Genomic DNA, 12,525 nt, shown 5'->3' on the forward strand with positions numbered 1-12,525 from the left:
CCGATGTCAGCCTTAAAAAAAGTTTTGCCGTAGTTTAGTAGTACCTATTTGGGAATGGCTAGTGAAACATTACTACTAAAATGTCTTAATTTTTAAAAAATGCCTCTTAATGCTGTATGCTAATCTTCAAAATCTATTCAGCTGTATCTTAAAGCATTAATTATTTGAAAAAGTAAATATAAGTGAATGTTAAGGTAAGTGACACAAAATATGGTTTTAGAAACTGATTGGCATTCTAGCAACCTTGTGGAGTGGAGATGGCTGTTGTGGTGTGAGGGATTGATGTTTGCTTTTTACCTAATCTCATGATTTCTTTGTGTATAGTCTATCATACCTACTATATGAAATGTTTTTGAAGTCTTCATCCGTCCCAACTAAATTTCATCTTCACCCTTAGCTGTCCTACTCTGCCTTGCGATCCCAGAGCTCTCACTCTTCTAGTTGGATCGGTATTAATATGACTATAAGCAATGGCCGAAGTATTTTCTTTTCCCTCATGTAATGGATACTAAATTACAAAGTGTCTGTTCGATCTTAATGTCAGAAGAGGTTCTCGTGTGCATAAGCTAACACAAGTGAGTTCTTTTGAGGGAAGTGTTGGTTTTTGGGTTTGGGCTGAGTTGGGAGGGGCTGGAAACTAGTAACTTGGGAAAACAAATATGGTTGTTTTCTTTATGGGCTGTTTATTAAGCTCTGGTGACCTTGAACCTGCGAGATACGAGAGAAGATCTGCGTGTGTATGCATGTGAGAGATGAATGGAAAGTAGAAAATACTTATATTTTGTTACTTGCCATAAATAATAGATTGTCGTGTCTCTCTCTCACACTTAAAATGTGTTTGTAAAGTGAGAATCCTTAAATGAATAGAACCAATTTTGTCACCTGGTCAGAGACAAGGGATTGGGGCCAAATCACTTTTCAGGACCTGGCAGGGATATAGAAACCTTTGGTGAGTCAGTCTGGGGAGACACTCTCCCATGCAGAGTGCATCCAATACAAGCCATGAAGAGTCCCTTGAAACTGCTGCAATGGATATAACGCTCCCTAATGCAATTATTGCAGGATTCTTCCTCTTATAGGGAGATAAGTCCATATCTGATCCATTCCAGCAGGAACTTTCTTATTCCTTGCATAAATGAAAAATTTACTAGTGACCCTCATTGGACACTACCTCCTTTCTGTAATTCTCTCTAAGCTATTTTGGTATTTTTACAACTTCCAGAAATCAACCCAAGAGGAAAGTGCCTGGAGATTCCTAATTCCATTTCTTTAAAAGGGGGTGAAAGGGGTAGGTTTCCAAATGATTTGGAGGAAAACAGGAACTAGGGACACCAAACCACAAGTTTTAAAGTTTAACATGTTCCTTTTTCTTTTTTTGAGTTGTTCTCAATTGCTGTTCTTACATAAAGCTGTGTCTGGCAGGGGCTGCAGCTGTCTCTATTTGTATAAATGCTATAGTGTTCAGGCTATAGCAAAGAATATGAGGCTTGCAAAGAGTATTATAGTTTCTTTTAAATGACTCTCTTCAGTGCTTTCAAACATGACCTCATGTGAGAATGGATATACTCTGCATTTAGCCAATACAAATTCAAAACATTAAGCAGATTCACAATGAAGAGCCTTTCGGATCAGACTATTATTTATATAAGGTAGCTACTAAGAAGCAAAAAGACTGCCATATCATAGCAGCTGGAAGCTGCTTTCCAGCATTGCCTCTTATGTCTCATGACACCTCTTTTACCCAAAGTATATTCCATTGGATAAAGACATAGGCCTAGGGTTTTAAAGATGTGGATCCTATTTTCCAACCCTGTTGAACTTCTTGTTTAGGAAGCCTGTAGGCAAAGTCAATGAAGAGGAAAAGGGCTGATCCTAATAGCTGTATTATTATATGATTTTATTTCTTGGCCCCTCAAACCTCCTTTTGTTGGATATGAATAAGGAGAAGCCAAAATCAATTAAAAAAAAAAAAGAAGCCACATCTTGGATTAAATCTAAATAGACTGATGCCATCCCATATTCTGTAGGTGCTGCAAGATTAATACACACTTGCAGAACTTGTTCTCAGCTGGAACTGCCTGTAATTTCCATAATATTTTGACTTCCAGAGGAAGGTGATTCCAAACAGGATAGAGGTCTCTTGCACCACAGCAACCAGCAACGACAAAGAGAACGTCTCTTGCTTTATTTTGTCTGGATTGTCTGTGGTCTGGTTATGCTGTGGCTATTTGTGGCGGTTCTTTTCTTTCTTTCTTTCTGCACTTCCTCCTTCCTTCTATTGAATAAATGAAAAGTATCAGTCACATTTGAGATTCTTCTTCCAGGCCCACCCTAACTCTCAGCAAAGTCAAAGAAAGAACTTCAGTTATATTTGACAAAAATTGGATTAGGTCCATCATTTTATTCTTTTCCAAGGTAGGCATTTTCCTGAGGTAATAAGCAATTTCTTGACAGTAGGTTGGCCTGCTTCCCTAAGTTACAGTCCCTTTGTTTCACTCCCACACTACCATCAGCACCCGTTATAGGGTGAAAAAGTGTAGCATGATGCAGAAAGGCAGAAAGAATGCAATGCTATTGCATCATGTAGAGTGAAAGTAGAACCAATGGATGACAATAGCAAAACAGGTCCTGGTCCGTTAGTGAGGTAGTGGTCACTATATGAATGCAGAACATTCGTTATTCCTCTTCAGTCTGTGTGGAGTTGAAATAAATCCATTTTCATCGTAAGCAAGTTTGGGTATGTTAGCATTATATGTTCATTTGTCATTCTAAAAATGAGAACTGCATCTCTTCTGGACTTTCTGGTTTTCCTTTTCTTTTTACCGCTACTGACTGGAATGTTTTCACTTGAATTAGCAGAACACAGTGGTGCATTCAGAGGCTCCTGAGAAACAAGTTTTCTTGATTTCGTCAATGTTAACTAGTCAATGTTCCATATTGACCATCATCTTAAGTGCAGCACTTAATTTAAGAGCACTCTTGCATATTTGGAAAGAGTTGGTCAGCTGGCCCAGTGATTATTTTTTAGTACATTTAAAGGCATAAGAGCAAGATACTGTCACTATTCACCATTTTGTTTGCAGGATTGCGTTTCATACACACACTAAACACAAAACTGCCTTTTTCTGGCAACAAAATACTATATTTGTCACTGGCATTGTATTGCAGTATCAGGGAGTGCTTGTGGAAGCCAGGGTGGTTTATTAGTTTGGTCTGTCAGATGTCTCATGCCTGACATTCAAAAGAAAACACTCACTTCTTACTTTCATCAATATGCCTTTCATGGAACTACAGCAGGAGGTAATGGCATCCCCATTCAGTTTTATGGGAGACACATCTGAAACAAAACCAAGTACCAGTCCAATTCTAAATGGACAGGCAGACATCCGTCCTGTAAAGGTCATCACTATAGATAGTGTTCGGTGTTACTCCTCTAGGACCAAAACCTGAGACTGTTTTATCCTGATATTCCTAAAGGCAATGCCTTCAAGTAAGTGTTTATGCTGTTTAAACGCTATGATAATTTACACTACAGCTACCATTTTGTGCCTGTTGTGTGGATGAGATGGTAAGATACTTCAGATCATTCTTTGCCGTTTAGACACATGTCCTCTACTGAAATTAATATATTAAATAAGTCTCTTTAGTGATGAAAACCTCTAGATTATGTATTTCAGAGCCTTTTTTCATGAGCCTAATCTTTTCTTTTAATAGTCCTTTGACCATCTTGTGCGATATTTGCTACCATAGTTTTCTTTTACAAACAAATACAACTTAAGCTACATTTTGTAGCATGTTTTTTATTTTTTTTTTTGTTTGCTGGCTTACTTGATGGTGCAGAGGCAGATACATATTTTGCTGTTGTTTTGTAGATCACCTGTAGTCCTATAGCATGTTCAGTGGTCAACGGGATGAGAAATTCTACACTAGGTTCTTTTAACTTGATTGAGATACCTCTCAGCCTAGTATTAGTCACCCTATTTTTTTAATTTAAAATAAAACAATAATGATGATGATAGTACAACAACGCCACATCAATTTTTAAACTGCAGAGCACACTTAAATTATTATCCAACGTATGTAGGTCATTTACTGTTTTTCTCTTGCACTAGGTTAAATAGAGTTTAAATTGAAATCCTCTCTCTTCCTGGCATTTTTAGACCGAATATTAACATGGGTCAAAATTAATCAGAATGTTATTTTGAAAAAAGAATATGATAATTCAGTATCTTTTCCTTCAGGCTATGAAAGAGTGCCTATAATGCGATTCCCAGAGAATACAGCATGCAGTGACCTTGGTAAGTAATTGATGACGCCTCACCTAAGCACCTACTCTTCCTCTGTATGATGTTGCAGGATCATATTTGCAAAAACTGCCCAAGCTAGCAAGAGCCACAAGCATTAATAAATTCCATTGTGGCAACAAAGGAGGAATAAAAACATAGAATGCAAAATATGTCAGCTTAAAGTGAGCAGAAGATCTTGAAAAAGATTCTTCACAGTGAGCATTTTCCATCTTGAAACTATTTTAAAAGCTGTTTTTAATTCGAGGTAAAATTGCTATGTAAATATGGGAAACGAAAGGTTTACCCACAAAAATTAAACTTACCATTTTGTTGGGAGTAACACTATGCAGTCATGCAAGACTCTGTGCCTCTATTCCAGACAATGTTATTTCTTTATATCACTGAAGACATTTTGTTTCCAGTTTTTACATAACTGAGTAAAACTGACTTATTTGACAGTGGCTTTATTTCATTGGTAATATTCACAAGTATTGAAGAGGAATGGAAGGGAAAATGAACTGAATTTTAAAGAGGTAGCAACTTGTTACTTAAGTAATAATCCTCTTTTTTTTCTTTTTTTTTTTTCCTGCTGCCCATGCTCTCTTCCCATGCTATGTGGAGAGATCTTTCTTCTTCCAGTGAGACTCTAACCATAGCCTAATAGATGATGTGAGCATAAGCAGCTGAGATTTCATTTATGCATCAAAGAAAAGAGGAAAAGAAAGCTAGGAAATTCCTAGGAAGCAAAAGTCAATATAATTTTGTAGTAAACTTATCCAATGACTTATAATTACTTGATAATAATTCCTATCCAAAAGCATCTTAACGACTAGACACTTCCAACATATTTGCATAACTTCATGTTTTCTCCCATATCTTTGCAAAAATTATTTTCCATTAAGTTTATATGATTAACCATGAGATGAAGTGAACCACAGAAATCACAAAACATTCTTTTTATTGTATACAGATTGGGTCACTTTTCCTATTGCCAAGCCAATGCCTATTCTTCCTGATGCAGCTGTCTACCAAGGCCTTTTCCCAGCATGTCAGACCTAAGTTTTGTTAAGAAGAGTCTATGCAAAGATAGACATACATTTATTTCCTAGTCAGGTTAGACTCATGCATTTATGAAATATTCATTGTTTATAAATTTAATCTTATGCATAAAAAAAAAATAATAGTCATAATCCCTACCTTGAAGGTGAGGATTTAATGAGAAAAGGGACTAGTTGCACGTACTTACGGGATTTGCCTGTGTCAGAAGGTTTGCCTGTGTAATAGGTTTTATGGGGAATAGTGCCCAACTCGCATCTATTTTTCTCTTCTGGTATTTTAAATGCTAATTTGTGATTTGGGTTAATATCTTATTCCTTGGCAATTAGTGTCATCAGCAAAAGAGTAATTTTTTTTTTATCTTGCTGTATTCTTAACTTTTATCAAAAGAGCATGTATAAGTATTTGAGGGAATGACCTTTCTACTAATCTATAGCAATAGTATTTATATTGCTTCTACTCTACTGGTAAGTAAGTACTCCACAGCTCACTTCTGCTGTGAGTTGTTTGATAAACTGCATAATGTGATAATATTTATGTGTTGTTGTGAATAGCTAATCCACATTGTTTAGTGAGTTGGAAAAGAATCTCTTATCCTTTTCTTGTGCCAAGTGAATTGTAACTAGGATTCTGCACATTCCCACTTGAGCATTTAGCTAGGATGATTATAGAAAGTGTTTGAAAAAAGAATGATAGCCACAGCCAAAATGAATATTTTACAAAACATGTTCTTCATAACCAGGAAACTATACTTGTTCCATTGTGTGCCAGTTTTGGGGTTTTTTTTACATCTGCTCAAGCAGATGTTTGACACTTTAAATCATTTAACTCTTCTGGGTTTTGATGGACATCCAATTCCCACGTATCTAGTGGAACCTGTTACACACTTACTGTTTTTTGCTTGTTTATTCTTGTTTCTGCTTTTTTGCTGGAGGAAGTAGAATTAGTTTCCTGAGTCCTGGCAGGCAATTTGAGTTTCAATACTTTATTTTAATAGGAGATGCTGTAGGTAAAATCATGAAATTCTTCAGATACTAATTTCTGGAAGAGGATTGGGTTAGGCAAAAATAATGGCAACAACATATAAAGCAGTTTTAATAGGTTTCTGCATCCTTTATTCTCATGATATATTCATTGTTTTTCATCCTCTTAGGTAAAAATTTCGGTGGGCAATGGGAAAAATAGGAGACAGTGACAATCTCTTTTGTAATTTTAAGAGAGTGAATCACATAATTCACGGCATTCTTCTTGTAAGAAGAAATGGGAGCCATTTTTTTGTGGAACTCAAAGGTTTCTACTCTGTTGCGGCCAAGCCTTTCTCCGTGTGCAGAAGTAGCAAAAGCAACGGATCTCTATTTGATCTAGCATGTTGAAATACACTGTGAATATTGACATTTATCTATCCATAGTGAATACTGTCTGATCTGGATTTATATAAGATGGATAGGGTAGTCAGTTAATAAGCCTACTAAAACATTTATATTGCATTTAGTAGTGATACAGAGTTGCGCATGGCTATTAGCATTTGCCAATTTTACAAGGAAGAAGAGCATCTTTAGGAAATTGAAAAAGCACTTTTCTCTGTAGAATGAAGAGCATTAAACACTCTTCACCTATGAATGTCTTTTTAAGCAACCAGTAAAATTCAAATTTAAAGGCAATGGAAGTTTGGAGTTCAAAATGTCAGTGAAATTTTGAACCTCTGCTGCAATAAAATTGTCCTATAACCAAAAAGGAAGAGGGAGATGTCAGTCATATAATTTAATCAGGTTATGATAAAATTCAATTTCTGCCTCTTTCAAATTTTCTCTAAAGCTGTTGATGGTGCCTAAAAGTAATCAAGGGACCGGCAGTCATATAGTAATGCAGGCAGCTTCCTCTCCGCCATCAAGACTACACATATTTTCAGTATCGGGGTGCAGGAATGCTTCAGTAGCCACAGAAATTTCACTTAACTTTTGCATCATTTTATTAGAAAATGTGTATTTTAAGAGGTTTTATTTTACTGATAAAGTTTATATGCTTGGATTTGTTTTACTTTATGCATTGACTATCACAGCCGTCACTGGACTGTACAAATTAGGTATAGTTGTACTTACAAACTTAGGCAAACTGAGGCAAGATCTGTAAAAAGAAGTAGTATGTTTTATTAAACCAACTGGTGTCATTCATTTCCAACCAATATGCTCGGAAAGTGTAGTTAGCTGTACAGTCTTCATGACTTCAGGAAGGGTTTGTGTGTCCAGAAATGCCTGATTTTTTCACTTGTTGGTTTAATTAAGAAAACTGTAGACTTTGTCGATGATTTGAACTGCTAGAACTGATGCAGCTGGTGTTGGAGCTCAGTTACAGGTTTTGGTAGTTCAAGTCTGGAATTGTAGTAGAGTGTCAGTGCCTTATCCACATCTGTACTCCATGCCATCCATGTCAGCAGCTGTTCAGATGAAGGTGAGATAAAGATGCAAGGGGGTAAGGTGACGTGTTTTTTCATTAGCTGGACTTTTAATAAGTAGGCTATTGTTGTAGCACAGACATGTGAAGAATATAAAGGTCTCACTGTGTCAGTTCCAGCCCCAAAATATTCTTACAGACACACCGCACATTTCATGTACAAGAGGAGCCCAGTTTCTGCTCTTGGAGCAGTCGAAAGCACTTCTTACATCAGGCAATACTTGACAGAGGTTATTAGTGCTTGAATATAGTTGTTATTTAGTTATAAAATATATTTGGCTTTTTGCTTCTTGGCTCTTAAGTTACACTTCTCCAACTTTGCTATGCATCAGCACTATCTGGCTCATTTGTTTGAACTTTGCATGGAGACTGAGAATTTGGACACCCACAGTCAGTTCATGTTTTTTCCATTATTCTTCTGTCCAAAATCTGTTTTACTTCTTCAATAGAATTGCTTGTTCTTCTTCTGTTTTCAAAACTGAAGAGGAAAAATAAGCAGCATCATAAGAATGGATAGCCTAAGCCAGTGGTCACAAACTCTGTCTTGAGAGGTTCAGATAGGATATTAGAAAAATATTCTTCATTATGATGTTAGTGCAGCACTAGAAGAGGTTACTGAGAGAGGTGGTGGGATCTTCCCCCTTGGAGGATTTCGAAATTCAGCTAGCAAAAAAGGCACAGGTAACCAGAGCTGACCTGGTATAGTGGTGCTTATAGTCCTTCTCAGAGAAGAGAGTTGAACTAAATGATCTCCATAGGGTCCTTCAGGTCCGCACTTGTATGATTCAACCAATATAAACATCAGGGAGTATGTAACTGTAAGCTTTTACCTAGTAAATGATAAATCAAGTAATATTAAAATAGGTTGACACAAAATGTGCAGAGGTTTAGAGACAGTGCTCATTCAGGCCTAAGAGCAGGTTAATTCACCAATAAAGGCCAAGTGCTATGTTCTTATGAAGGATAAAATTCTGATGACTTAATCCTCTTGGATTGTTCCTTTCCTGTTGATTTTAGAAGGGCTATTAATGGAGTATATTACTTATCTGATACAGATAGTCTCTCTAGGCCCCTTATTCTACTCTTAATCTTTTTATGACAAGCCTATTTCCTTTACCTCATGTAACTTTGATTTTTAGGCTCTTTTTTCACTGCTTCATTTTTTATCTATGGGCATAGAAAAGTGACCTTATAGTTACAAAGATGAAGATCATTAATTCTGAAACTCTCCAGAATTACAGGTTGTTCTGGCTGATGTATCAATAAACTTCTTTGAATTGTCTCCTTTATCAGCTTGAAGTGTGTGTAATTCTGTTGACCAAAAAATTTAATCGCTAAATAAAATTAAGTTAGGAAAGAAAATCAAGAGCCTTCCAAGGTCTGTTTCACATCCTGCAATCATTATAAATACAAATTCACTGAGATTGTTTTGCGTATCTTAACTTTGAGAATAAAATATCTTTGGAAGATACTTAAATTTTATGAAGATCTTTTTTCATGGAGGTTTTGAAAATTAAGTTATAGTTCTTTTGATTTAAATGTAATTCAGTATTAAAACTGCCAAGTGGTTGCAACACTAATTAGACTCATATCACATGGGATATCCAGACAGACTTGTTGCATCTATACTTGTTGATTTTTCCACTAGATGGCATTATGGCATTAACGGCACGTTAATTTATGAGCTTAACTATAATTGCACATGCTAAAGATTTAAAAAATAAGAAAAGATCTATTGTGCTTGCTCTTATTCTATGCAAGAGTGGAAGAACTGTGGCTTAAAAATCACTTGACCTACTTCTACCTAACAGTAACCCAATCCATCCTTAGTGCATCAAATATGGATTTGCTCAAAGCGATTAAGGAAGTCAGCCATGGCAGCAATATCTGATCCTGTGTGCAGTGCGCCTTTTAGAATAAAACTCTTCCAACCTTTTCTGCATTTAACATTTAAAGAGTGACTTCAGCGCTGCAAATTGCTTCCTTTCTGGCTACATGGCTTCAACTGAAGTGATAGGAAGTGTCCTAAGTAAAGCTGCAATGCTGAAGATTGCTTCTAAATGAAGAGCCTCATATGAGCATTTTTTATTTAGTAGCCAATTCAGGATAGATTATCAGAATAATTTATCGCTGCAAGTTTAAATTTAGATATGCTGTTGTTTCCTCCACCCAGGTGAAATGAACTATTAGTGATCCCTTACAAAATTATATGGTGCTTAAGAGTGAGGTTTCTAGAACTTACGGTCCTGACCAGTCAAGCACCATCTGACGTAGAGCAAAGGTGTAATACCTTCAAAAGAACTGACTAGTGGGATTTTTGTTTTAATCCTAAGATTTGTGGTGACTAGCCAGGGAGAAATCAGCAGTCCCAGCTGCAAGAAGGCAATGGCAAGGATTTGGTATGTGAGAAGCAAGGAAGCAGCACTAGTGGTCTGGGGGGTGAAGAGGGAGGAAATTAAACGGGCAGATAGCAAAGCCAGAGGTGGAGGAAAGGAGGAACCACAGAGGGAGGAGAATGTGGTGACAGGACGGCCCAAATTTTTCATGCCAAGCTTGCTTGCTAATTTTTTTATGCATGCTAGTGCGTGTAGGTACATGGGTATTAATTTTAAATCTGTATTCTCTGGGAAAAGAGAAGAGGTGGTCCTTTGTTTTAAACTTGTCTTCCAGAAGTAGAGATAGTATTCACAAAAGAGGGCTCATCAAATTGCTGATCAAATACGTATTATCTAGGGTACGCTTCCCTGCATTCTGTATTCTGAGCTGGCCTTTTTCTTGATTGTTTATGTAGAATGTAAGAGGCTCCAGGCTTGAAAGAGGTAATCTAATATAATAACATTTAACTGTAAGAAGGGGTCTAGAATAGAAGCTGGATAAACCAGTTCAGTTAGCCTGGGCCAATGATGGAAAAGCATCCAAGGCCAAGAAAACATGTAAATATTAGCTTAGTATTAAACAAGTCTTTTAAATTCTCATGGTGGTCAAACACATAATAGAACAATAGTTAAACTTGTGTTTAAGGTTGTCTCTGAATTGGGCTTTTGCGAAGAAGACATACCAATGCCACTTGTAAAAACTTATCCAAAACTTTGCTATAAAGTCAGGCTGTTAAACTATTTGTGTTTTCTATTTGAAACTTTATTTTACTTGTGCTACCCCCTGAGCCTTAATAAACTATAATTTTAATTGTCCTATGCAGTGCATGGCTGTAGATAATGCAATATATGATTCTTGGACATAGAAGTGTTTATGGTTTGTATTTGCCTATGATGGTCAATATGATTCAACTCTTTTGTAACACTGATATAAAAAATATGTCATGATACCTGCCTTCTACCACAATGCTATTAGGCTTTTTGTAATCCTAGGTCAGTAGGGTGGGCGTCAGGAAATTTTGGACAGGCATGCGTCTTTTTCCAACACTAACCTCTCCTTTCATAATCCCCCAGCTCATGTTACAGAGGCCAGAATCTGCTCACAGGGACATCGCTGTATGATGGAGACTATAGCAGAAGTTAATGCTGAGGTATGGGACCATTTATTTATTCCAACCAATTCAGGCTCGCACTCTGCTCTTGTGAGATCTTGCGTTTACCTGGGGGCTTTGCTCTTCTCTAGTTTTTTGTTATGAACAGAGGGAGGCACCACCAACTAGGGAGGTGGGGTACCTACGTTTGGAATTGCAGTAACATCCTGCAATAGTATCTGTACTTTTAGTCAGTGACCAACAGCCAGGCTGTGAAGGAAAGAGAAGGCAGGAGCAAATACTTGGCAACTGGCTCAGTAGGGGATCCTGTTTCATTCCTGGCAGCACAGGTCTTGATAAACTCGTGATTCCACTGGACCTAACTATAGGCCTCCAGACATTGATGTCTGAACATTATTATTTCTGGTTCCCAAAGGGCAAAATATACTCGCAGTGTGCATAGCTTTGGGGGGGGGGAGGGGAGAAAAAAAAACAAAAAATCCAAAACCAAACAAGCAACAAATCAATAAAAGAAATAAATATGAAGTCGCCATGGGAACACAGCAGAGGGTCCATCTTGCTGTGGTAGCCCTCCTTTGCTATTTCCTGGCCAGGTCCCTAGCAAGCAGGTGAGTGTCTGAAAGAGGCAGTACACACAGAGTATAGTAATACAGGTGAGAATGAAACAAATTCTGAGATTTTGAGTGAACTACAGAGAACCACATAAAAACAGACTAACTGAAGAAGTCATTTAACTGTATTTCACGTATGTTGTTGAAGCACTTACAAACTGCAAGTATGACTAGGATATAGTTCCACTGAATTAGAGCAACTGGTTTCCTTTTGTCACTTGAGATGAAGAGATTGAATGTAGGTTTTAGTTGGTTAGTAATATTAGAAATTAATTATTGTTAATTGTATTATTTGTTAGTTTTTATAAGCACACGTATTCCATTACTAGGATCCAAAACTTGAGAGCTTAAGAGAAGGTATCAAATCTTATTAATAATTAGCAGATTTTCATATTAAAAAGGTTAGTGACAAGGACTTCCTTTATTATTTGTAAGTGGTGAGCATTTACTGAAAGTCAACATACTAACCCTGGTATTTGAAGAGTGTATTCTACATTGTGATCCGAATGGTAGTGCTCCAAGCCCCCAGGAGATTTTAATATATCCAGTTGTTTAAGGACATACAGTGGAGATGAGCAAGCATGTTAGAAGAATGGATATTTGGAAGCATGTATTTTCTTTCTGTTCCTAAAAA

At 36.9% G+C, this 12,525-nt stretch overlaps 1 long non-coding RNA gene across 1 annotated transcript; it reads right to left on the bottom strand.

Annotated features, from left to right (window-relative positions):
• Nucleotides 1-7,467: 7,467 nt before the first annotated feature.
• LOC148052388 (uncharacterized) lies at nucleotides 7,468-12,525 on the bottom strand. The gene is made up of 3 exons (XR_015699057.1): nucleotides 12,360-12,525; nucleotides 8,490-8,623; nucleotides 7,468-8,271 (listed from the first exon to the last, which is right to left on the bottom strand). It is a non-coding gene; the product is annotated as an uncharacterized LOC148052388 (long non-coding RNA).

Source organism: Nipponia nippon, unplaced genomic scaffold (genome assembly GCF_047370975.1).
Source record: "Nipponia nippon isolate SJK-2023a ecotype South Korea unplaced genomic scaffold, ASM4737097v1 scaffold_5, whole genome shotgun sequence".
Taxonomy (NCBI): domain Eukaryota; kingdom Metazoa; phylum Chordata; class Aves; order Pelecaniformes; family Threskiornithidae; genus Nipponia; species Nipponia nippon.